The sequence below is a fragment of the Anser brachyrhynchus genome, assembly GCF_964034855.1.
Source record: "Anser brachyrhynchus genome assembly, chromosome: 16".
In the NCBI taxonomy this organism is placed as follows: Eukaryota; Metazoa; Chordata; class Aves; order Anseriformes; family Anatidae; genus Anser; species Anser brachyrhynchus.
In genome coordinates this window covers 2,128,830-2,153,052 of record NC_137734.1, presented here as the reverse complement: position 1 = coordinate 2,153,052, position 24,223 = coordinate 2,128,830, and the positions used below count along the sequence as shown (strand labels likewise).

General features: G+C 52.1%; 2 long non-coding RNA genes across 8 annotated transcripts in view; one reads left to right on the top strand and one right to left on the bottom strand.

The window, feature by feature from the left end:
• The first annotated feature begins 223 nt into the window (after positions 1 to 223).
• On the top strand, positions 224 to 14,993 carry LOC308178697. Its single transcript, XR_013939919.1, has 2 exons — positions 224 to 8,776; positions 8,870 to 14,993. It is a non-coding gene; the product is annotated as an uncharacterized lncRNA (long non-coding RNA).
• Positions 13,651 to 24,223, bottom strand: part of LOC308178696 — a 47,421-nt gene continuing 36,848 nt past the window's right edge. For 5 of the 7 annotated variants that reach the window (XR_013939913.1, XR_013939915.1, XR_013939916.1 and 2 more), the window contains 3 exons: positions 16,566 to 18,979; positions 16,087 to 16,227; positions 13,651 to 15,110 (listed from right to left, as the gene is read on the bottom strand). This is a non-coding gene — a long non-coding RNA (uncharacterized lncRNA). Of the gene's footprint in view, positions 15,111 to 16,086; positions 16,228 to 16,565; positions 18,980 to 19,471; positions 19,524 to 24,223 lie in introns of all 7 variants that reach the window. The other 2 variants (XR_013939912.1, XR_013939914.1) reach the window with 1 other exon arrangement.

Here is a 24,223-nt window from a genome sequence, read left to right as displayed (position 1 = left end):
ACCTAATGGAGCTAATAGAATGTAATATGGACTGGTTTGGGTTTTCCCACCCAAACCATTCACGCAGCTTCTTCATTATACTGCAAAATTGCTTTTTTAAAATTGTATTTTCTTTCAAATGTCAGGGAAAAAGAACTGCTTGGTTCTGGAAGACGAGGAGCAGATAAAGGATTCCAAATTCTTCATTCTGTTCTCAGCAAAACAGAACAGGTCTGCTGGCATGGGCTTTGTGGGCGCAGGACATGGTCCATGAGCCTCAACGAAGTTGAGTTGAATGAAGCACTTAGATACGTGCTGAAGCACATTTCTATGCAGGAAAAAAAAAAAAAAAAGAAAGAAAAAAAAAAAGAAAAAAAGTGAGATTTCAGCATGTGCTTAAGCAAGTGCTCAAGCTTTGCCAGAGAGGGCGGGCAGCTGAGTCCACCCAGGGCTGACAAACCACGAAGCGACTGATGCACACAGAAGGGGAAGGAATATGCAAGCAAGAAGCACAGAAGGAGGAGTGACATTTTGGCACTTTATTGCAATCAAAAAGCTGGGTTTTGGCTGTGCATCACGGCTTTACTTTCAGCCAATACAACAGAAAATGCCATGCCTCCTGTGCAAGCTGTGGCAAGGGCCCATCAGTCTTATTTGAAGCCAAAATGCTCCTTATCACCAAAGACTTCTTGAGATCTGAATGCGAGCCAAGAGCTGCAATGAAATGCAGGACTTAATTATGTCTGACAAAAGCAAATCAATTAAAGGCTGCTTCACATCTGTGTCATTTGATCACGGCTTCTGCTTTGTCATTTCTTCTCTGCTCCCTTGCAGAAATCTGAATATTTATGGCCAGGAATTAGGTCAAAGCCCGGGAATGAGTAAATGTTTGTTGCTCTGTGCAGGAGACAAGAAAAATTTCGGATTGCTAAACATGAAGCAAATAACACTTTAGCTCTCCAAATGGGAAGGTAAAGCCTCCACCAGTAAAGAAAGCAGCTCAGCAGAGTGTGTGCGGTACCTGGGTGGGCTGAGCTGTGCAGGAGCAGTGGGACCAAGCCAGAAAACACCCAGAGGAAAGCTGTTTTAATGCACAGAGCCATTGCCTGTCTTTGGGTGTTTTATTTCTCCGACTTCCATTAGATTTGTTTTTAAAACTGCCGTTAGAAATGGCCCTTCTAGAGGAGCTCGGGGACTCTGCAATTCGCTGGTTTTGAAGTTCCCAGCTTCAGAGCTCAGGGAGCTTTGGTTTGGGCAGCGAGAGCTCTTCCCTGCTGCAGGGCTTGCGTGCAACGAAATGCCTCCGCTCCCATCTCTCCATGCTTCCCGAGAGCTTCTCTCACTTCAACATCCTTGACCCTCAATGTCCAGACAAAGGAGTAGAAAACTGCGCAGCTCAGTGAGCAGTTATTTACTGGGCACAACTACAAGACCCGAAACAACCGGAATCGGTTTAACGCACAGCAGTGGTAAAACTCGGGTGCTTGGGGCTGGAGCTCATCCAGCACACGGCCCTGACCGTGTGCAAGGTGTTGTGGGGATCAGGATCACGTCTTCAGCCGCCACATGCCGTGTTCCCTTTTGTTCCACATCCAGACCTCCTCGGCTACTTTTGAAAATTCAGAGGCAAAAAGTGAAAAAACAACTTTTTTTTTTTTTTGGATGACTTGTAGCTGTTATTTCCCTATATACCTAACCACGAGTTCTGAATTAAATTCAGCAGAATCCTTTTAAATGAATGTATTGAAATATAATATTTATTACTCCTCATACCATTCAGGGACTGTCTTTCTCATATACTTCTGCTTGACACTTCAATATTTACGTTTGTATTAAACTATTTACACTGCTTTTATGGGATCTTCTGCCATCACTCAATCTTTAATAACTTGCTCGCAACAAAATTGTTTCCAGTACAGTTTTTAATCCTACAGCATGGACTCCAGTATGAGATGCTAAAAGCTGACACTAACAGTTAAAACTTTGTACCCAGAAGTCCAGCAGGAAGGATCATCATGGCCTGAAGGAATTTTAGGACCTAACATAAATACAGATCAAACCCAAACCACACTCTGTCTTCTGGCTTTTACCTTCAGCAAGGAGCTGATGGCAGGAACCCTGTGGTCATGCTGCTGCCAAGGCACTCTCAAAGGAAAGGAGAGCAGCGTCTTGCAACCCCCCAGCCCTGTGTCCCAAATACACCACCAAAATCACCCAGCAAAGTCAGTATTTTCTGCCTCTTTAGGGTTCATAATGCACAGAAGATGCCGGCCTTTTGAAGCCATCTCCTTGTTAAGGTTATTCTTTCACGTTACGTAAGGAAAAAGCAGCCTACACTTCAGAAAACCTACCTTTGTAAATGAACCCCAAATGAAATTAGCACTCGGTCCTTCTGGAGCCACCCATAAAGGCAGGAAAAAAATCAATTTTTCGTGTGGCCTTAATTCCAGCTTCCCCAAGCTGAGGTCACCTTTTATTAATCACAAATGGTCTCTGCATTACACAACGGGCTAAGAAGTAAAAGCTTTGTTGCCTGGTACTTTTTCTGTCGTCCTTTGGAAAAAGCAAAGATAAATAAAACCCTTTTAGTCCCCCTGGCAGTAAGAGCAGCCGTGTCCTGACAGCCCGCAGCAGCAGGCAGGCATTGCCTGGGGGAGATGCTCCAGGCTCTCCGAGATCGGCCACTTCAGAGCTGCCTCTCTGCTCAGCGCAGGTTTCTGACCACCTGCCTTAAAGCACATCCATTTGGTAATATTCTTTTTAAATTACATTTCTCTTCTCTGTAAACAGCTCAAGTCACTGCAGGAGAAAGAAGGAAACTAAGTGCTGGGGGCTCAGTTAGAAACGCCGCTGGCTGGAGCCTCTGGTGTAAATCAGAGCCGCTTCCCAGGCTGTTCCCATGCTGGGAGATGCCTGATTGCTGGGTTTAGCTTGTATTTTTGTGATTATTTCAAGAGTTTTCCATTCACCCAGCTATTCATTCCTGATGCTCCTGGGGGACAAGATCCCCACAGGACGCATCGTCCCCATAAGTGCCACCTCCATCCAGGTCCTGCTGCCAGGCAGGCACCACCAGCCCCTGGGGTGCTGGCCCCCCACCGACAGCCCCCATGGACATGAGGGAGAGAAACACTGCAAATGACCCAGACATAACAAACAGAGCTGAGATAACTTGGTAGATCCCAGCTCCACAGGCGAACAGGTCCCCTCTGCTTTGTTGTCCCGTGGCAGCCCCATTTTATGCCCACTTTGCTCTTTCTTGAGGTTTTTTTTTTGCAAATGACTTTGTCAAAGAGCTTTGGCCGATGCATGAGCTGATGCTGTGGGGGAGGCAGTGGAGCTTGCTACACCTAAAAGGAACTGGGAGGGGGGAAATAAAGGCATAGGTTTTTCTCTTTCTCAGGTGTACATCAGCGATAAGGGGTGCCTGCTTTATTTGTGCCAACAGCAAGTGAGCAGTCATGGAATACAAGTAAGGTGGTTGGTCCTTTTTTAGCTCCAAGCTAAAAGGTCTCTTTTATATCACTAGAAATCTTTCAAGGGAAGAAACCAATTTTTTCCCCTCTATTCATCTCTCTATTGTGGCATTTTCCATCCCTCGTAATTTACAGCTTTCTCCATCCCAGCGGGATCGAAAATTAGCTCTGCCACCTTGTCCGTCCGAAAGCATTGTACATCTGGCAGCAACACCAATTGCCCAATTTTCTTCAATAGTTAACTCCTCTGCCAAGAGGAGCAGAGTGATTTGTGGCCACGCTGCCTATGTATTTTCTGATTTTATGTATTTCTCTGTCCTTGTCTAGCACTGTCCTGAACAAATGGGAGCTGGTCCCTAACTGGTGGTGCTGTCTCCTGCAAGAAAGGCTCCGCAGCCCCACGGTAACACCGGGGGGAAATATGGTGTGAAAAGGGCTAGGCAGGAGTATGTCGAGGTTTTGGAAGGGGACCAAAGAGTAGCTCGTGGGAGCTGGGAAAGGCAAGGCTGAACAGACTTAACCCTAGAAAAAAAAATATATCAAGGAGGAGCCAAATAGCCATGGGTACCAACGTGCTGCTATTTCGGGCTCCTTCCTGCTCCCAAAGCCATCTGCAGCCTGAAGCACTGCACCCAGAAGGCCATTATCAGCTTGCATATAGTAAGGCCATTTCAGCTAATTAATCCCCTTTAGAATCTGAATGAACATCCTTTAGTAAAAACGAATCACTTCTGATTCCTCGTTGCTGATAAACAACCTGCCAGGGACCCCAGGAGCGGCGCGGCCCCACCGAGCCTCCAGCTTCCCCTGGGACTTGCCTGCCCCAAACACGACACAGCTTTAGGAAACGGCTGTGCCTCTTCTGCTGCTGCTGGCAGGAGGGAAAACAGACCCGATTTAACCCCCCAGGAGGCAAGTGGCAATATTTATGGCACTACCCATAATTAAACTCTTCGTGATTTATCCCAGCTTCCCCTTCCGTACATTCGACAGATCTTTACAGACTGACACCGGGATGACCACAGGTCTCCGCTGCCCCCAGCCTCGTGGGCAGGAACGAGCCCCCAGCTCCGGCCTCCGTGGCTGCTGCCTCCCTCTTCGCAGCAACGGATGCCTTTTGTCTAAACCTTTTAATCTCTCCTCCCTGCTGCTCTAATCTAATTGCCTCACTCTTATTTAATTCTGAAAATTGCTTTCGGAAGTCTTTGTATGTAAAAACCGAAGTTACGTCCCCTTCTGCTCAGAGAGCTGTTTCCCCGTGCAAAACCCGCTCCTGCTCCCACGCTGGGAGCATCGAGGGGCTGCTCCTGCGCCAGGAAGGGCTGGGCAGCAGCGAGCTTACAGGGCTCTGCCGTGCTGGGCGCCAGAAAAAGCATCCTTTAAAGCTTTTGTTCCTATTTAGCAGTCCCTGGCATCAAATCATCACATAAATGTACATTTCTGAGGCTGGAGATCCACTCCAAGCCCCGGTTTCCCCATCATATCACAGGGCTGAGCTCTGCCTGGGTGCCCTCTCTGCCTCCCCATCACCGGTAGATTTTTTAAGTAAACCAGTCCCTGCAACTGGATTTCTTCTATTTTCGAAAAGGCAACAAACAGTGCCACAAAACCCAGCTCTGTAATTACGGCAACACTTGACTGTTAATCACAGCTTAATTGTTTTGTACCTTTTGTTAAGTCCTGAACTACTCAGATGGTGATAATTCTTGTCATTAATGTACGAACCTCGGGGCAATATTATTCCAACATCTTAACATTTGCGCTCTCTCGGTTGAGAACAGCATCAAATATGCAGAAGAGAAGCCAGGATGGAAATGAAAAGCCTCATTGGAATAGCAAATGTCCTAATCAGAGCTAACGATCTCCCTCCCACTGCAGCACGAGGCACGTGGAGGACAACTCCGGAGCCGGGGCTGGCACCGCTTTGCCCTGGGAGCTCAGCCAAGCAACATCTGCACGTCTTCTTCCCAAAAATCCCACAACCTCCACCCTCTAACACCAGCACCATCCTCCAGCACCAGTGGGGAGAGGTGAGCCCCCCCACCAGCCGAGGCGCCGGGGGAATATCGCCGCCCCGGGGCTGCGCTTCGCCTGCTGGAGCGGTGTTCACAAGCTGTTGCTCAGAGCGATTTGCAGCCAGAGGGAAAATAACAACCCCAGGCTTTGGTGCAGAGCATCCAGCAGCCCCTTGGAAGGGTGACAGAGCTTTTTAACCCGGCTCTCGTTACATTTTTGTGATGATCGGGTAACGCAGCTCAGCCCACACGGCCGCACGGACTGCTCCATCTGCAGAAACCCGACGCAGGGATCCAGCAGGATTTCTCTCTATTAAAACGTGCAAACAGCGATGCCCTTGAACTACAGCTGGCAGCAGCTTGCTTTAAATCTGCGGGCTGAGCAGCCAGCTCTGGGCCTCTGCATCTGATCCGAAAATGTGCTCCCAGTGCTCGTCTGTGCGTCTGTTGGCGCCCAAGCCGGCTGCGAGCCTGCCTCCTGTTTTCGGGGGCATTTCAGCAGTCCTCGTGCCAGGGCAGGACAGGATCCAGCAGTTGTTTACTTGGTCGTCCATCAGCAAGGACCAGCTGCGTCACAAAATTTGGGTTGAAGGCGATGAAGGAGGAAAGCCAAGCTACGTAAGTCCCAGCAAGGAGGTGGGAAGGGGACGTCTCTGCCACATGGACAGCTCCGCGGTCACCACATCACGCCCTCTTCCCTTTTAAGATGACAAAAAGAGATCCAGGCGAGACATCTTTTTGCCCCCCCTCCAGCCGTTATCCCTCCCCACGTGAGTTGCTCAGAAAGCTTCGAGGCCACACTCTTCTCATCCACGTCCACCGCCCGCAGACAGGAGCCGCCTGCAAGCCAGAGACCCCCGCGGGCACCCGGTGTCCCTGCAGGTCTCCAGCAGTCGTGCCAGAGACAACGGATGACGCTGCCGGACCAAAGGCCTTTCCTTTAGCAACTCCACTCACTCTTGCCGGGAATATATTTTCAGCTGCCCTTGTACTCGCTCTCCCTTTCTGCAAAGCGATCGGCAGCTGCTTTTATCAGAAAAATCTGCAGGGCATGTATGGTCAATGGCTTCTTAATAACATTTTTAGCATTATGTACCCAAAGGCTCATGTAAAAGAAAATAAATAAACAAAATAAAAAGAGTGGGAGAAAAAAAACAGAGCAAAACAAATGGCTTGTGCATGGGCTGCTTGGATTGCTTAATAATTCCCCCGGTGAAAGGCACCGCGGGGAAAGAGGTATGAGCCGCGCTCCCAATTACACCCTGCCTGTCCTTCTAATAAACCAGAAAAATGAGGCTATTGCTGGTAGTCGCCGATCCTAACGCTGCTCAACTACCTGCATTTGCTCTCGGTGGTTGTTATCGTGGTTTCAAAGACCGGTCCCTGACGCATGAAGCTCAGGTGAAAGCACACGGGAGGGTGAATTCCTCCCGTGCCGCGATTTCCACTGGGGCTTTCGGTTCCTCCCAGAAACCAAGCAGCCGACTCCACCTCCTGAGGCTTTGCCAAGGGGAAGGCTGGATCTGTCCCAGATCAGCAAAACTCGCAGCTGTCCCTGTGCTGGCTCCCTTCGGCCGCAGGGAAAGCTGGCAGGCTGGGGTGTTTCCAAGCAAAAAGTGAAATCGCTCCAAACTGGTGACACAGCACCAGGACACGGCTGCTTTTGGCCACCAAATCTCCGTCCCCGGCCCCAAAATGTCCCAGCTCAGGCAGAAACACCAAGGTGGGCACAGCTCTTGGCAGCCTGGCCCGGCGGGACCCCACGGCTTTGCTCCCGTTTCGCAGGACCTGAAGGGGACGCCGACATTTTCGTTGCTCTTTTGATTCATGGCATGGTCTCCGTGGGAAGGCCGTGCAGCAGTGCACAAATAAAGTTTATTGCAGCTGATTTCTCCCCCGATTACCGCAAAAATCCTGCAGATGTGACTCTCTGCACCTCACACCTTGGGGCTGCTTCGCGCAACTTTTAGTGCTCCAAATATTTTTAGCTTAAAATCCCTTAGCCTGGGTCCAGAGATATGAGAAGGAACAATGAAGAAAAAAGTCAGTTTGTTGGAAAATAACTTCAAGCTTTCCTTGGAAAGGAGTCATCTATCATTTGTACTGGACTAAGCAAGCAAGGCGTTGTGTTACATGGACCTTTTAGGAAAATTAAAGTGCTTTTGCTCCTCCAGCCCTCTGCAGCGAAAGCTGACACCGTTACTTACTAATAAGCTTAAGGGATTTCGCAATTTCATTGCAACTCCCTCAAAACCTGGATGTTTCCCCAGTCTCAGTCACAGGTACATGCCAGAGTCACTTCACGCAACCGAGAACAGTGAAATTAATTTGCAAATTGAATGAAAGCCCAGAAACCTGTCAGGAATAGCTCCCCTGGGCCCGGCTGCTGGCGGTGCTGAGCAGAGGAGCTCCCCAGCCTGCCCTAATCCTGCTTTCCGTGCTGCCCGCTTTGTCAGCCCTTCGCCTGCTTTTGCAAACAGGGAAATAAAATATATTGTGGGGGGAAAAAAAGGGTTATTTTTGTTCCGTGCTGCTCCAGCACTGCCCTCTCCCCACACAGGACCGTCTGGCTGGTGTTTGTCTCTCCCACCAGGCCAGGCGGGCTTGCAGAGCTGCTGTAGGTGGAAAAAAAAAGGCGCGGGGGAACCGATTTGCCACGGCACATCACTTGTTTTTGCAGCAGCTTGCCGGTGTGTCTCAGTCTTACCCCAGAGAGGGAGGGAACCGCTTCCTTCAGCGAAGAGCACTTGGAAAAGAGCCGTACAGCATCTGTACCAAACCAGGACTGCTTGCTGCACGCTGCCAGGAGGGGCATTTTTGGGGCTTTTTTTGAAACAAGGACGCATCGTGCCCTGCACGGCCTCTGGCATCTGCTGAGCATCCCTCATCCTCTCTCCCGAGGCTCCTGCGGGTTGGGAGCGGGACAAATCCTGCCGGCTGCTCCCACCCCCCCAGCCTCGGAGCTGGTAATTGCAGGGCAGCGGGGAGCTGGCCCAATTAGCTAATTCTGTTAATTCAAAGCATCTCGGCAAGGCGAGCCGTACCGTGTAATTCGACCTGCCCTCGCTTTGGTGAGTCATTTCATGGATTCGCTGGTTTGTTTTCCAGGGGGACAGGAAACAAGAACCGTCCAAGAAAACCAGCAAGTGCCTCCCCCTGGTCAGGGTGCGTGTGCTTCGCTGGGCTGCAGAGAGCCGTGGGTGATCCTTGTGCCTGTCCAGGGTGCCCACAGACCTGCTGCTTGCACCAAAATGCACTCGGATGCTGCCTTAAACACTTGTGAAGTCCAAGAAGTTAGAAAAATAGGTGAGACGGGCAAAAAAAAACCTCCTGAGCGGCAGCTTGTTTTTGGTGCCTCTGTGCTATGCATTTTGTGACGTCCTCATTTATATCTCGCAGATCCGCGCAGCGCTATAAACAGTAATTCTTTCACATTGTGTCCCTGCACCACGCGGGTGTTTGGCAGAAGGACCCCATGTGTATGTCAGGTACTAATGGGAGGGATGGTTAATGCCGGCCAGGCTGCAGACCTCGGGACAGAACTTCTACATCCCAACTAAAAGAGGATTTTTCTATTGCTCTCTGCCTCTTCCCTCTCTAGCATCACTGACAGCCGTGTTGCTACGCCCCAGCTATGTATTTAACGAAAGGAGACGTGCTGTGATGAGAAAACAGCAGCCACCGAGATGCTGGAGGCTCCAGAAGGACATATTTGTCCTGCCAAAGGACCAAACAGGAACAATTACAAATTATCTCCTCCAGGATGAGCACCTGGACATGGAGGTAATTGCCCACCGAACGTCTCCAATTAAAGATTCTCCTTTCACCTCCAGAGCAGAGCTGCCCAGCCTTACATCCCTCTGGCTTTCTCCTGCCCTCAGGGAGCTCCCAAAGCGCCCTCCCCAGAGCTTCATTAGCCGGCCCAAGTGCAAACGAACATGTGCCCGACAAGCAAAAGAACACCGTTGCGCCCAGCTGTCCCTCGCTCAGAGGGTGCTTGATGCTTTTCAGTTGCAGTTAAGCAGCAGAAAGATTGAAAAGAAGGAAAAAAATAAATAAATAAATAAAAGCAGCCTTGAGCTGGGAGGCCGGGAGTGTGGCACTACTGCCCAGCCAAGGGGCAAATCTGAGATCCTGCGCTGATAGCAGAGACAAAACTTGGGAGCCGGCAGCTCTCCGAGCGACTGCTTTCATCTGTCTCACAATAGGCCTGGAATTTAAATCAGGTGTGCCAGCCCGCTCCTGCTTGGGAGCTGTAATTGCATCAGAGAGCATCTCACGCCTGCTACATCAAACGCCAAGCATGAGGAATTGCCAAAAGAGAATTAAGGTGGAATTAGAGTCGTAAGCCAACATACGTACGAGTAGCTCAGGCAAAGATCTCTTTTCCAGACCCGTTTCTCACCCCGGACTCACACCGTACCTGTGCATGAGCCGGGGCTCCAGGGATGGAAAGCGTCCCCAGGCCACCTAAGCCATCTCCTCCCTAGCATCAGCTTTTCCCACTTATTCGCATAGTCCCCAGCTCAGAAAAGCAACAAGGAGCTCGTACAGGTGGGACAGACTCATCCTCTCTCCATGGGAATTTGCCAGCCAGGTCCACACAACTGGCTCTTTTTTTCCCTATTTCAGCTATTTCAGGTCAAAAAACTTTGCTCAAGAAATACCCAGCAACTTCCTTGCTGTCTAAACAGGAACAGGAGATTCGTGCTCTTGGGTCGGTTTGTTTGTTTGTTTTTTTCCCCCAATTCTTGTCGCTTTGGAGAAATGTTATTTAATTTACAGATCCACGTTAAAATAACCTTTTGGAGGGCCGTGATTTACTTGGATGCGTGAAGCTATTCGCACTACGGGCTATTTATCAGCTCTTGGCAAGAAAACACTTTCCTTGTGATGAATTCATCCCTTCCATGCGAGCCAGGAGGACTCAGTGTCATTTCACTCACATTCCTACCGTTTTCAGAAGAAAACCCAGTTTAAAGCAAATTCATTTCATTAAGTCTGAAGGAAAAAAAGCTGAGGAATGGCCACGGTGTCCCCTCCAGGCCCCAGGTAAGGAACGGGATCTGGCTCACCACACCAGCACCTCCCTGCCTGGGGCTGGGAGCACAGAGAGCTAGGAACAACATTTACACGCAGCTCCAACGGAGGAGATAAAATATTAATGCCAGTCAACAGATTCCACCGCTTTTAAGTGCTTTCCCTTCCCAACTGCTGCTGCTGGCAGAGGGGAGCGTTTGGGGATGTTCCCAGCTCGCTCGTAGTAAATAAATCCCTCGCCTCTCCATCTGCCGTGCTGCCACCGGGCCCCCCCCCGCCTCGCAAGAAGCCCCCGTGGGCAGGACACAGAGCCAGCTCACGGCGGGCATGGGGCTGGCAGGGGTTAGGGCATCCCCAGTGCCCTACATCCAATATCCAGGCACGTCTGGAGGAGGCACAGCCACGTCCTCCTTCGGCAGGGACATAAATCTGCCCTGTGCCCCAGCCTGGTTCCAGGAACAACATCACGCCCTCAGAAACACGAATACGCAAAGAAATAAGCTGACAACCCAAACGTCAGTCCCTTACACGCCTCCTTGGTAGGTGCGCTGCTCTCCATCCCGTCCCTCCTAGCTCTCAGCCCACGCTCCAGCCTCGGAGCTCTCCGCCCAGACCTCCCCGAATTTCAGACCGGCCTTCCCCCGCAGCTGCCATCTGCTCCCCGGTCGCAGCACAGGCTGCGCTCCTCTAGCCACAGGAATTAATTTGTAGGAGATAACAGGGTGGTCAGACAGGCCGGGGCCCCAGTTTGGGCAGCTGCACCCAGCCGCCAGCTCCCTGTGTCTTTTCTCGGTCCCAGCAGCGCGTCCCCGTGTCCCCAGGGCAGCCAGAGGCGGGGTGGTGATTCCCACCTCCCTGGCATAAATTTTAGGATTTCATAGCCGTTTTCCTGCGTTGGTCTATTCTGGAGAAACTAGGATATTTTTCTCCTCTGGAGGGATTTTTGTGCCCGTCTGCAGCAAGTTTCCAAGCCCTGCTGAGCCGCGAGCAGTGCGGGTGTACCCGCAGCACGGCTTGGCAGGGGGACGCACGAGCTGCTCGCCACGGCTCCATTCCTAATGCTTACAGAAGACTTGCAGGCTCCTCCAGATGGAGAAAACAACCCCTGAGAGAGCCAAAGCCAGCCCAGCCCCGTGCCCAGCGGTGCTGGCAGCAGGGGTGGCTGTCTGACAGTCGGCGTCCCCTGCACGCAGCGCAGGGGAAGACTTCTGCTGCTCACTTCGTCATCACGCCAGGAAAACAGAGGAAAGGCAGCATGGAAAGTGCCCACAAAATCACTGAAAGCAGCCCTGGGTGCCAGAAGCACCGTTTCTGCAGAGCTCTTCCCTCCAAGGGGAGCTCCCCTCTGCACCCTGCTTTTGGTGCAAAGGGCACCGCAGGGCTCCACGTGGGCGCTCAGCCTCTGATCCGGGCAGCAGGGGCGCTGGGGCAATTACCCGTCCCCGTGTGAGAGCAACCCTCCTTGCTAATTGTTCTGGGAGAAGAATTTCAATAAAAAAAATTCAAGTCCGAGAAGGTTTAAGCATGGTTTTCTCTGAAGTACAAGGCAGGAGACCTTTATCCAGCAGGAAACACGGTGTTTGCGTAGCATCCCTGGGAGCCGCAGGCTGCTTGGTGGAAATGAAAGGTCATTCTTTTTTATTATTTCTTATATAGGTGCAGCAGAAATATAAGATTTTGAGAACAGAGGAGTGATAAAACCACAAACTACATGAGATGCAGTGCTCAAAACACACCTTGTTCCCTGCTGTTCCTCCTCACCATAAATACAGGGAGGCAGCACAGCTCGTGCAGGGGCTGGAAAGGGCCCGAGCACCGGGAGCTTCATCTCGGTGGCCCTGGGGACCACAGGGTCTCTCTTTTAGGGTCAGGATTTCCAAGGCCATGGAAGGCAGCAGGGCAGTGCTGGGGGCTGGAGGCAGCCCTGCCCCGCGCCCCCCTGCTCCCCCCACGTGCCCGCTGCATCTCCTCGCCTCCTCCACCGGCTCCCACCTGCGATGTGTTTGCAGGAAAACTATTTTCTGCAATCCGTCTGCCACTCCAGAGCCATTAGCATCCTCCCACAATTTGGGCTGTCATTTTCCCTAATGATATATTTAAAGAAAATGATACCGCAGGCAAAGCATTTCTCGGTGCTCACAACACATGGCAAGTAACAGCACCAGGCGTGACTCAGCCGCCTCGGCTCTGTTTTCGCTGCTGGCTGCTCCTCCCGGGAGGCATCACAGGGCACGGCCGTGCTCACCACACTGCAGCAAACAGCCCGGGGCAGCCCTTGAAGGGATTCTCCCCAAAACCCTCTGATCTGGGTGGGCCCAGCCCCGTGCAGGGCTTCCACAGGTGTAACCAGCCCAAATTTCTGCACCACCATGAGATACAGCTCGAGCCCAAGTGGGATGGGTGCTACAGGCAAACTGCTGCCTGGTTAAACTAGGGCAGGGCTTATGTATAGTGACGTCTGGTGAGGGTTTTATATGTGGCAGAGCCACGGCTGGTGCGTTTGCTAGATGGATTTTTTTTTTTCCCCCTTTATGGCTGAGCTATAGCAATTGCACGGTGAAGCCCGGGGACCGGACTGCCCATCTAACCCATCCATCCTCGGAGCTGCAGGGCAAACAGAGGCTATTTTAAATCTGAACGCCAAGAGAAAAACAGAAAGAGAAGATAAACCCAGCTCCCCAAATAGCTCCCAAGCAGAAATACATCCCAGAGACGCCGTTAAAAACACCTGGGAGTTCATTTATTGCCATTAAGTTGACGAACAGCAGCATAAAAAGCAGAGACAGACAGCTGTCATGTGCGCCTCTCATTCAAAACTGGCTTTTCTCAATGGCAGCTCCCCTCCAGAGGGCTGCCAAACGCTCCACGCTTGTCGTGAGCATTTCATGTAAGATACAGGGAAGGACAAAACGCTGCCTCTCGTCCCAGTGGCAGCAGCTGAGCCCACCGGAGCAGACGGGTCCACGTGGAAAGCTCAGCACATCCCCTGCCTTCAACCACACAGCTTCCCAGGCTGGTTCACCACCTCCTGCCGTGCACGTTCCTGCAGCTCCACTCCAATGGCACGGTTTTTTGTCCCTGCAGGTCGATCCTGGTGCAATTTGCTGCTGAGCTCAATGCAGCGGGCGAGGCCGGCTGAGATCTTCTGGGCACCCCTTGTCATTTCTCACAGCTCACACATTCGGGTGAAAAACCTCACCATTGATTAGAAGAGAAGAAAAACATCTCCAGATCCTCGTGGCATTTCTCACCGAAAGGTAGATTTTAACCGCTGGGGGAAGTGACAAAGCTCGTCAGGATCAAGCCCGCTGCACCCAGCGCAGATGGGAACCGGGGCAGCTGCACACGCTGAGGGTGAGAGCTGGCAGCATCCCTGCCTGCAGGCTTCCAGATGGGAGCAATATGGGAGGAAACAGCTTCCCTTCCACCTGAAACCCCGCGGGCAGCCTGGGCTGCTGTATCCCTGTGTCCTGGCATGATCACCGCTCCCCTTGTCATACAAATTATTGCGCCGCAGCTTGTACAAGCAGGAGCGGAGACACATTTATTGCTACCTATCAGTGGGCATTTCCCCCTCCATAGGTGATGCAGAGCAGCCAGGAGGAGCAGGGGGGACACACGAGGGGCCCCAGGCAGTGCCTGGAAGCCCAGGGACAGAAGCAGAGTGCACAGAGCCTTCAAGACCTGCTTGTGCCCAGCTCACCACAGCTCCACAGGCACCCCTGGTTGTACCTGCTGGAGCACTGGTGGCACCAGAAACCCAAGAGCTTGAAAGCAAACAGGTGGGAAGCAGGGATCTGCATCTGCTTAGACGTAGGATCCTGCAGGGGGACACAAGGAGGAGCTGCGTGCCCTGCCTTGGGGTAGATCTACCCCAGCTGGTGAATATCATGGGAGAGAAGAATACAGAGCAAGTGGTTATGATTCAGTTTGCAGGATGCATACTGAGCCTCCTGTCTGCTTTCCAGCACAGGTCCAACAAGCCTTCCTCCTGATTAATCTTGCCTTCTGTCGCCTTGGCGAGCTTGGGATGCCGCATTGCACGAGGAGGATGGGAAGAGACCCCCAGGCTCTCCCCAGCGCAGATGGATGGGGGCTCTCCGCCACGCATCCCCCACGTTACAAAAGCCCAGATGATCTGAAAAGCAGTTTTCCTTCCCCACTCTCCTTGGTCTTTGCAACCTCAAACTGCCACGGAGGGTAAAGCGTCGCTCAACACTTTGCTGCCCTCCCCTTTACCGCTAATACACAAAGTTCTTAATTATCGAAGGGGGCGGCAGCGAACTCTCGATCCGTCAGCACGCTGAGTGTTTGCCCTTCTCAGGTATTAACTTCTAATACGTGAGTAATTTAGAAATTTCAAATGTATCAGGTGTGTAATTTGGAGCAGTGTGTCACTAAATAGAAAGCTCATAGCCGGGTGGATTTCAATCAGATCGGAGCAATTTAACTTGCAAAATACAGGTTGCGGTTCTGGGAGGAATGGAAATGCCGCCTCTTGTCTGAAACGCCGCGCTCGTGTCTCTCACCAGGAGAGGCTGTTGTCAGTCACTCTGGTTCCAGCAGGCATTGTTATTGCTAAACTCTGTCTTCGCTATTTCTGGGAGAAAAAGCAGAATCTCCATCAGACCCTGCAATGGCACCGTAGCTCTGCATTGCTTCGTTTATGAATGCCGGCAAAACAGACCTCGCGGAGGGAGCGTGGTTTGCACCAGGCAGTCTGCAAGCCAGGAGACAAATTTCCCCTCCATGCACGGTGACACGGCCCTGACCTCATCCCGACTCCATCACTAATGCAAAGTAAAATCTTGGCCAGAATCTAAGATTTGCCCCCAGACCAGCCGTGGAGCCCCTGGGGACCCAGCTGCCGCCGAAGGCAGGGGCCGCAGCCAGGCGCACGTACCAGGGGAGAGGCTGCTCCCGCTGATAACGGCACAGGCAGGTTTTGAAGCATGATAATGAGGCAGGACAAGGCTGTTTTGCATTTCTATGGCCTTGTTTGGATCAACTTGAATTTTATACACTGTGTTTACGCTGATAAGTGTGTGCGTGCACCCATGCACGGCTCCGTAACGCCCCGTCTCCCTTTGGTTTCCCTCAATCAAGCTGTCTGAGAGACAAAGCCAAGCTCCAAGAGCTCCTAATGATCTCCAGAAATAGCACCGAGACGACTCCGCTAGAAGCTAAGAAAAGCATCCACCACCAAGACGAACGGCAGAAGCGAAGGCTGGCAGCCTCCCGCAGCGGGCTGGGGGTTCGTGGGGGCTCCCAGCAGCCACCATTTGCTTGGTGAAAAGTCCCCCCCTCACCACACAGCACAGCTCCCCCCAGCTCTCCAGCCCGGGGTCATCCTGCAAATAACCTATTTTCCTATTGCCCTGCCTTGCTGTTTCCCATAGCATTCCTGTAGATGCAGCAACCAACCTCAGGAAAGCCTATATTCACACAGGAATAGGAAGACAAAGGTGGCAGGATTTGTTAGAGCCATGCAGAAGCAGGAGGACCGTCGCTGTGTCCCACCTTCAGCCCCAGGAGAGGCTGCAGACACCAGCAGAGCAGCACAAGGAGGTGCTCACCTGCAGCAGGCAGCGAAGGGCAGCACTCACTGGGGCCCGCAGGCACATCTCTTTGCCCATCTCCTTCCCCTCTGCCTTCGTCCGGCTGTAAATATACCAGCGGAGCCAAGAAAACACTTCTCTGGGCTCTATTAGGGCAAGCTATGAAAAAAAAAAATACAAAAAAATACAAACTGGTTGCTCAGGAGCTCTGGAGTTCAGGCTTAAAGGCACGTGGCTGGAGAAGGATAAGAGGAAACTCTTTCCCCATCCAAGCACTCAGGCTGCACCTCTTCCTGATGGGTCCATCCGCCAAAGGCAGGCTGTTACGGGGAGCCCTCCCCCTTTCAGTTGGCACAAAGGCATTTCAGTATACACGCTGTGGGCTCTTTGCTGCTGGTGATGGCAACGGGGCGATCCTGCCCACTGGCACCGCACCGAAGCGCTGGTTTTGGCAGCCCAGCACCATCACCCAGCGCCGCTCCGCCAGCTCAGCCCACCTGCAGCGCCTTCATACAGGCAAGCTCTCGGTTAGGAGGAATCTCCAGCGAAATCTCCAGAAATCCTCCTCGATCAGAGGTTGTGCAAAGCTGGCCACCAAAACACTCCCAGCACGGGAACGAGCTCCCAGCACCTGTAGGAGGAGCAAAGAGCAACCCAGCTGCACCGCAGCAGGCACAGACCACGGTCACATCTGCTGATCCCCGACAGCTATCGGTGGGCTCTTTTAGGGAGAATCCCCCCTTGCAGCACAGCCTCTGCACCTTCAGCATCCCCCAGAGCTCCCAGCAGCACCAAACCCCTGGCACCAGCAGCAGCCCCATCCCCTGGGGCACAGCCCCATGTCACTGCAAGTCTGCACGCGTGGCACCGCACGTCCCCACCACGGGGAGAGAAGACGGCGTGCTTTCTACTTCCTGAAGCAGAAAGCTTCTTTTCTTCTTGTGGAAAGGGTAATATATACAGCGAGGCTCTCTTATCAGCTTTACAAGTCAGCCACGACGTCGCAATAAAGGCTGCTTGAAAAACCGAGGACAAGGTTCTGAAGCAAGAGCTGTTGTAAATCCTCCTCTTCGGTATCTTATTTCTGTCCCCAGCAGACAGATTTATGGCTGGTTCAGGCCAGGAGGTGCCCTTCCCTACCTGACAAGAAGAGCTCTAAAGCCAGATCCCCCTCTTTTGCAGGAGGTCTCGTTCAGAGCCAGCCGCTGCTTTCTGCCCTCAACACCCCACAGACATTTTACTGCCGCTTACATTCGCTCCTAGCCCTGATCCCGCTGCTGGCACGGAGTTTATCCCGCTTTGGATAATCACCAGGCGAGTGACACGTTCTGTTCTCATTTTTTTGTTTGTGAGGCTGACTACAGGAGTGAAATCGCATAGCTGCCGTGCCTAATGCCAACAGGTTTAGCACAAGGGCTTCTCCCCAGAGCTGCCGGCAGAGCTCGCTTCTAATCCGCTGCGTGCTCACGCCTCCCCAGGGATGCGGGGTGGCTTTTAAATCCCTGCTTCCAGGACTCCTTTCTCTGTGTCAAAATAGGGTGGAAAAATTTGACTTTGATATCCTTGAATTTGAATTTACCCATTACTAGATCCCTAGAAGCGGGTGCTTCGCTTCCACCTCCAGGTCCCACGTCCAGCCCCTGGGCTCCGCTGCTAGATGATGTTCTACCCAGATACACCGTGATGGATGGCAGGAAGATCAGATGGCAGGGAGGAAAAAATTCAATTCCCTTGAATATTTAATATTAATTGAGGAAGTGGATGGGAAAATCGGGTACACTCTGCACAAACACTTAATAGGCCAGATGGGTTGGAGTAATTCTAAGCAATGGTTTAGTAAATGTCTTAAGAAGCAAATGAATGCAGCCACAGAGCTGCATAAGTGGCATTCAATAAATACTTCAATCAACATGCATTAAAGACCAGAATAAAGGCTATTTACAATTTTCAGTAGGTAAAGAAACCACTATGATTTTAATGAGACATGAAGGCTAATTAGTAACTGGTACTTAATAAGACAGCAATAGCTGAAGGAAAAAAAGGGAAAGCACCCGTTCCTGTTTGAAAGCATTTTTCCTTTAGCATCGCTCTCGAACAGTTTCCACCAGCAAAACTGGCAGACAGATGGGTTTTACTCATTTCAGCAGCATTTAAGCGGCAACGAGGAGCAGCCAGGTTGAAGCTGCACAGGGGCAGGGGTCGCCTGCTCAGCACCACGTGCGGATGGCCGGAGACACGAGGGGGTGTTCGCACACTGCCTTCCCCGCAGCCCACAGGCAAACCCAGCCTTCCTGCAGCAAAAAGAGAGCAGGCATGCATCACTAGAGACGTTTCTCCTTTCCGCGGTAGACAACCTGCTTTTCCCAGCCCCGCTGCCTTTGAAGCTCAGCCTCATGTGTCAGAGGACATAAGCGGGTGCTGAGAAAGCAAAGTCTCTTTTCCAGACTAATGGGCTCCTTGCCATTTCCCGTCATTTTCTGCATTCGTCTGTGCAAACAACAACTGTACTCCTGTTACTATTTCGGACCGCATTGTTGCCATGCTGCAGCGCTCCTTCGTGGCGGCAGGGCTCCACATGGAGGAGAAGCCACCTGTGGCTCCAGCAGCCTGACATCTCCTCTGTCTTACTAGATATAAACAGCCCACACAGGGAAAAATAACTCCAGGGATACGAGGCAGCCGCAGCTCTTGCTCAGACGTTTCTTTAAGCAAAGCCAGCCCGTGTGTGCGGGTTTTTGGGGTCCTGTCCCCACCGTAAGGGGCTCCAGGAGGACTTCGTGCTCTGAGGGTCACCTTGCCAGGGCAGCCCTGGGCTCACTACGGGTCCCACCCAGCTGCTCAAGAACTTTAGGGGAAGGACACCACAGCAACGCTGACAAACCTCTGAGAATCAGCAGCCTCCCAAAAAACCCTGTGGGAAACAAATGAATCATTTAAATTAGAAGAATAAGAACTACAAAAGCTGTCACTTAGGCAAATCTGTGATCTAATCCCATGAGTCACAGCAGCTGTGCCTGGAAAGCAGCGCAGGCACCGCCTCGGTTCCTGGCGAGGCGCTGCTTCCTTTTACCACTCATCCCATTGACTTCCCAAAATCCTAACAAAGCCCTGGGAGGTGCAACCCATCCCTCCTGCCCTTTCACCCAGAAACCGGTACCAGCGGTGAGCGAGACAAGATTTCCCAGGGGTAAATCACTACCTGCATCCTTCCCACATATGAACCCATTACCCGACAAATCCCCCACCCTTCTCTGCTGCAGAGACACGGTGCTGCAGGAGAGATGCTCCGCCAGCAGTCAGCAGCTGCCCACGTGCATTATCCCGCTTTGGGATAACGGAACAGGAATTGTTAATTCCAGCGTGCAGAAGCAACTGAAATGAGAACCGGGCTTTCCATTTGCACCTTTAGAAAGCAGCACTGCAGAACGGCAAAGACTTGCACGACACGGGAAAATCTGAAGGGAGAAAAACATGTCATAGAAAAACATGGCCCGTGGGGTGCCAGCAGCCCTGCCAGTGAAGCAAGGGTGGAGGATAATCCTTCAAGAAAAGGTTAAAATTAACATCCCGATTAACTTACAGCTCACAAATCAGCACACGGAAACAGGGAGAAGAAAATTTGAGTATGAATGGAGCCCCGGGGAAGACTTGGGTGTAAATGTTATACATCTTTCACCTCTTCCATGCAGGAACACGGAATATTCAGCTGACCCCGGTATGGGATCCCAGGCACTTGGTGGACAAGCATCTTCAGAGCTGAGACACAGAGGAAAAAAAAAATCCTTCGACCGGATGGAAGCAGAGGAACGTGCCAACAAGACACTCCACCATTTTCCTAGGCTTCATCCTTCAGCCTTTTCCATTTGCTTACAAAATGACAGTTTTGCAGCAAACTGTCTTGGATTGTCAGGGACGTTTTGAGGGCTGCAAATTCCCCACGCCCTACCCTGCCGCACACGGGGAGCTCTCGAGGCAAGGTGATGCATTGGTGCTGTTACAGCCCCAGCTCTGTGGGATAACCAGCCTCATTAACTGTTCTGGGAGACTTGCAGAAAACAAATATGACTTCGGCAGAATTAAATCACCTCCTTCTGTGGAGCATCGCTTGTGGAAAAATGCCCTCCCAAAAATCTGCAGCAGAGCACTCGGTCCCAGCGAGGGACCCCCACAAGTTTTAATCATCGATCATTATGGTACAGAGCGTACGGGATTGCTTTCCCAAACAATTTACTCAGGATATTCTAATGAGGAGCAAATCTTTGGTGGCGTTCATGATCGGAAAACAGATTAGGGATGCTGTGCAGAAGGGAGGAGGAACTGGGGGAGAGAGAGGAATAAAGAGAAGGAGAATTGCTTTAGAGCCTAGCACAGCTATCTCCGATGCAAGTAATTAGCACAGGGTTATGATTATCATAGTGAACAGATCATATGGTGGGATCATTCCACAAAAGCACTCGAGGGCTCACAGTAAAATTTAATATCAAATTGCAGCGTGGAAAGGAACAGCTGTACAGGCAGGCCAAAGAAGAACTGCCAGAGGATATGCAGATATTAAATAAGCCCTGTGGAAACAGTCAAAGGGACTATGGGTACAGTAAATCCTGGAGCAGAACCACTCACACAAGAATAAAAACAACAAGAAAAAAAAAATCTCCTTTAGCCTAATCCCCATGGAGCACAAGGGCAGGCACTAGCACTTTGCTCAAGGAGTCTTTTCTGCATCACCTCAGTGCCTCCGCTGCGTTTCCCCTTGTCTAGACATCTGCACTCTGCATGCAGAGCGAGCGCTGCTTACGACAGAGGGGAGATCTGACTTGCATTCCCCAGCCCCATTTGCAGGCATTTTGCAGAGACGCAGCCGATGACGCACGCTGCGAGCCCAGGAGGCGGCTCGGGGTTTGCTTCACGTTTTGCTGCAGAGACGTGCCCCGAAATCGCTCCAGCCCTTGCGAAAACCCCTGCAAGCAACCGGGCAAGGCGAGGGCTCAGCAGTGAGAGGTCCCGAGCCCCGCAGCGACACAGATGGGGGTGTGAACGGGCTCCGTACCTGGGGAATTGCACAAAACAAATCCCTGGGGACACGCTTCCCCCTCGCAAGTTGCATTGCAAAGGTGGAGGGGGCTAACAGGAGAGGTGGGAGATCAGTGGGTCCCCAGGGACCCCCAAAGGGGCAGAGCAGCTTGCTCCGAGCTGCACGTCCTCACCCACCTGGGAGCTTCAGGCTCAGGACCAACAGCAGACAGACAGACAGACAGACAAGAGATATCTTCCCCTGGGGTGTTAATGTGCCAGCCCCGCTCCCTTCTCCCCATTTCTCCTGCTCTTAGCAGTCAATTAATGGGCGCAACGCAGCACCCTCCTTGGAGGAGGCTTCCTCCCCTGCTGGCTGCTTTGAGAGCAACGCAAGCTGCCCTTCAGTCGATGGGAAAATAACTCAGTTTAGCTTCTTCCCCTGTCATTAGCGGGCATCACATTAAGAGCGCAGCAAATCCCCGAGGAGAGGCAGGAACACTTGTGCTAATCAGATTCCAGCAGCCGAGCAAGCTACGGGCAGCAGATAGGGGATGGCACCCCCCGCCTGGTGGGAAACCCCACCACAAGGACCAAGTCCCTCCGCACACACCATTTTCTCACCAGATGAGCACCGAAATCGTCTCCATAGCCCAACCACCTCACGTGCACATCAGGGAGAGTTCGGGTTAAATAAAAACGAATGCCAAATTAGGCACGAGGGTGATTGAAGGGAAGAGCAGAGGGGATGTGTCTGCAGGGCCACCTCTGTCCCTCAGCCCTGCCCAGCCTGCAGCATTGGCTCCAGGCTGGCAAACGTTGATTCAGCACGGGGCTGGGGGGCGCACAGCCCCTGGGGGAGCCCTTAGCAGGGTCTGAAGCATCCAGGACACCTGCAGACAGCAGCTGCTGCGGATGAAATCATCAGCACCATCCCTGCATGACTCCAGGCTTACAGGAAGGACAGCACTCTGCTCCCATGGGGGGGGGATCGGATTTCCCCAAAATCTGGGCACTGTGCGCTCCCCAGGGTCAAGTCTCTGCTCCTCACATCTGCCACCGTGCTTGTTAGCCAGCAGCTGGGAGAACACAGAGCATCACCTCCCGTCTCTGCAGCCCCCATCCCGGAGGGTCCGAAGCATCCTCGCGGTGCTCACCAGCCCCGGGGGAAAACGGGGCAGAGGAAAGGGCCCCCCGTGAGGCTGAGGCACTGCAGCAGCCTCAGCACATCACAGGAATGCTGCAGGTGCTATTGATTCCCGGAGGCAGGACAAGACATCAGTTAAACAGCTGTGTAACAGCCCTAGTGAGGTGGGGAGAATACAGAGGGAAAAGCAAAGCAGACTTAAGACTGCAAGGAATGGCTGGGTCTTGGCACAAATCCAGGATGTTTGCAATGTCCAGCTTCACCAACTGATGCCCAGAGCACCCCATAGTCTCCCCAAAAAGCCCTGGGCGATTCTGGGACACTCCTGATAACAGATGCAGCAAAAGCCACCGTGAGCTTCCAGCGCTGGAAGCTGCAGCAAAGTAAAAGCAGAGCTGGAAACGGTGTGGTTTTAATTGCAAGGGTAATTTCCATACCTGACAAGGACGTTTAGGGGGGGGGTTGCTACTGTGCATCACTCGGCCTTGAAATTAAAATGCAACGTATGCAAGAGCTCGAAGAGAAACACGGGCTTGGGGCCACGGCTCGTGGGAGGCCGGATTCGATCGGCACCGATCCCTCCTCGCTCGAAAGCCGCTGAGTTTCCTCACCCGTGTCACATCAACCGAGCTCAGCAGAGCACAGAAACCCATGAAATTAAACAGATCGAGGGTTTCTGAACAGCAACGCTTTCATCTAGCCCGATTTAACACCAGCTGCCCTTCCGTGCATACCTGCAGCCCGCACCCGAAGCCCCGCGCATCCCTCCTCGCCTCGGCGCCTGCACGCAGCAAGACAGGGCTGGGTGCATCGGGTCTCCTGGATAACAGGAGATACGAAATCTGGAGCTTGCTTTTCAACAGAAAAGTTAGCAGGCATTAAAAAAAAAGCACTAGAGAAGTCCAGGTGCCTGCGGTGACAGCGTACATGTGTTTTTGCTGACAGAGCCCCGACCCAGCACTATTCACAATTGCCGTCAGCTACATCTGGACTTGCAGTAGGAAATCCAATTAGGCTCCGGCTACTTGTCACCCCACATAAAAAATATTGGCATCCTGCACCCCCAAATCATCCCATCACACTGGACAAGGCCCCCTCCTCCCATGCCCAGTGACCCTCCAGACTCAGGGCAAGCTGCCATGAGATGTCACGGGCTTTGCATCGCTCCTGCGATACAGAGCTGCAACTGCAGAGTTCCTGATTTTGGGGAATAATAGGAAATTAAACCAATATATCACCTGTTATCTAGTGGCATTGTATACTGTTAATCCTATAAGCACCAAGCAACGAGAAGATGCAGCTGCGCACACCCAGCCCATAGCCCAGCGATTCCTCGACCCTGGTGATTGCATTTACCAGGAGCATTAAATGGGTTGAGAAAAATGGTGTGAAAACAGAAGTTCTGCAAACTCACCTGCCCTGCTTTGTCCAGCTTTCAGCCTGCCAAGAGCAGCTACTTACAGCCACCAAAATTATTCGTCCTCAGCAAGACCCAACTGCATTGGGGCTGGGGTGCCCCCAGTGCCATACAGATATGCCCTAAGATACCCGTGATGGATTATCCTCACCCACGCACCAGGAAAGATGGAAAAGTGTGCAAGGCTCTACCCTAAGATCTTCCACTTCTCAGCTTCTCTGTGCATGACCTGGGCCGTGATTCAGTGCAGAGATTTAACCCAGGGCTCTGCCCAGCCCCAGGAGCCACAGTGGCCGCGCTCCTCTCCAAGCCCACCCAAAGCCTCCAGGGAGCCCAGGGCACCCTCAGGACATGCACCAGCCTCCAGGCAGCTTCAGCAGGTGACACAAGCACTCAACGTGTGTGACAATCACTCTCAGCCTCGGTATTCTCCATGCTTTTCAAGCAACTCCCAGTGGATTCTTTGCCTCTCCTCCTGGTCACTTGGGGACACTGGAGTCACCCAGTTCAGCTCAGTAATAGGATTTGCTTTGCTTCCTTTATTCAGGGGATCCAAGTACGTTTTATACGTTAACCTGAGC